Source organism: Chinchilla lanigera, unplaced genomic scaffold, assembly GCF_000276665.1.
Source record: "Chinchilla lanigera isolate Chin_1 unplaced genomic scaffold, ChiLan1.0 scaffold00032, whole genome shotgun sequence".
Taxonomy (NCBI): Eukaryota; Metazoa; Chordata; class Mammalia; order Rodentia; family Chinchillidae; genus Chinchilla; species Chinchilla lanigera.
Genome location: NW_004955433.1, coordinates 2,292,916 through 2,295,331, shown reverse-complemented (window position 1 = coordinate 2,295,331; position 2,416 = coordinate 2,292,916).

Sequence of the window (2,416 nt, the reverse complement as noted above, 5' to 3'; positions counted from 1 at the left end):
GGATTACAGGCGTGTGCCACTGTGCCCGACTGTTGAATGAGTTTTTCATATTAGTAAAATATTCTGTGGAAAGGGTCAGAAAGGTATAAAGAGATTTTTGAAGCTTTATCTTTGCTCACCTATACCACAGAACTACATTCCTAGCCTTGCCAATTGTTTTTTATTTAAAAAAATTTTCTTGCAAGTTCTGTGTGTATCCTGGAGTGCTTTTTTAGCTGTGTCTTGGAAATATTCTGAATCTCATGACTTTTCATATATCTTTTAAATAGCAGAAGTTTTAAACATTTATAAAATCTTACTTATCAGTAGCTTTTTAAATGAATCATGCTTTTGTGTTGAGAAATCAGTGCCTAGTCTGAGGTCAGTTTTGTCATTTTCTTCTAGCACTTTAATGCTTTTTGGTTTTTCATTTAATTTTATGGTCATTGTATATTTGGGCATACAAATGGGTATCCTATTGTTACAGCCCCCTCTGTTGGAAAGTCTTGTTATATTGGGTTTCTTTCATACCTTCGCTAAAAATATGTTGGCTTGTGTGTGTCTAAGTCTGTTTCTAGTTTCTGAGTTCTTTTTCATTGAATTATATGTGTCTCTTTCATCAGTACTAAAACATCTGGATTACTATAGCTTTTGGGAGGCCCTGAAATCAGATAATGTGTGTATTTAACTTTGTATCTTTTAAAAAGAAAAGTTTCCAAAGTAAATAGTTTTGGCTTTTGTAGATCGTTTTTCTTTCCATGTAAATTTTAGAATCAGCTTATTTTATCTCAGTCTGTAATTCAGCACTATTACTATTATTTCACTTACTTTACCTTGTTTAATCAAGGAAAATAACAGTGAAGGCCAACATTTTTACATCATCAATATCTGTTTTTAACTGTATACAACTATTAATAATTATAACAGGCAAATAAAATTTGTACTTTACCTGAAAAGGTACCTTACCAGTACTTTTAGCATTGGCTCACCAGCAGTTACAGAAACAGTCTAGCAAATCACACTGCATACTGTAGACTCATATTGATAAAATTAATGACAGACAGGAATCAAAAGAGCTTAAAAGACATTGAGAGAAATAATAATTTGATTAGTAATTCCATTTCACTTCCATACCAAAGGCCTTTGAACAGCATTGGTCTTTTTATATACAACTAAAATACGTATGACAAATAATGCAAACATTCAAAGAAAACTTCAAGTTTTGCTGACATCTCCAGTTCTGTGACCACTCTAAATAAATTAAAACCTACTTTTTATGATGGCAAAATTGCTAATCATAACAAACAAAATAACATTCAGATTTTTGAGTTTTCATGTTTCTGACCAGTTTAATATTTATTTAAGAAACAGTCATTGCATGTCTACTGCTGTCATTTACTCTACCAAACACTAGTTCTTCCGCAGTGAACACAATGGAAATTGCATATGCCTCATGGAGCATATGCTATCTTCATGCCACTACTTAAAAAAGAAAGTTTCAGAATATTTTACTTTTAAATGATCTTATAAAAAATTGTGGAATTCTATTCTTCTTTTCCATCAGATAATTAATTGCATTGGTCTGTATCAGTGGTGGCAAACCTATGGCACACGTGCTGCAGCGAGTTGTTTGTTACCTTTGAATAGTAGCAAACAACTCTTGGAAAAAACTAATCTAAAAACTTGCCCCAGGGGCTAAGAATGTAGCTCCTTAATAAAGCTTGTCTAGCGTAGGTAAGGTGCTGGATTTGATCCCAGCACTGCAAAAACTTGCCTTATCAATTAAAAAGGTAGGACCGTGCCTGGTGGCGCACACCTGTTATCCCAGCACTCCGGAGGCTGAGGCAGGACGATTGTTGAGAGTTTGAGGCCAGCCTGGGCTACAGGGTGAGCCAAGGTTAGCCTGAACTGCATAGCAAGACCCTATCTCAAAAAGAACTAAATAAATAAATAAATAAATAAATAAGGTAGGGAAGGGAATTTGCTACTAGGTTTCCTAAAATAAAGTGTTTCTGTGTGAAAGGTTATTATTCCATTTTACACTTAGTCTTAGCCAAAAGGCGAAGAAAAAATTATCACTCAGTTTTAAACCTTCTACAGTACTGGTTTGTATGTGAGATTATTAGATACTGTATTATCAAGTCACATTTAGAGATTTACATTTGAATGATTATATTTTAAATTATTTTGAAATAGATACTTGAGATATACCTACAAGGTGGCATATTGATGTTGAGGACCTGAGAAGGGAAAATAGAGATGAGCAGAAGGATTTAGTAATCCTGATTTCCTGCATTTGATTTCTCTACATTTACATTTACATTAAAGAAGAGATTTTACAAGTTTTAATCAATTTATAAGAATGAAAAAATGACAAATTTTTTTAAATGGCAATTTTATAAAGTAGCTTTTTCAGCAAATAGAATTGGAGTGTTAG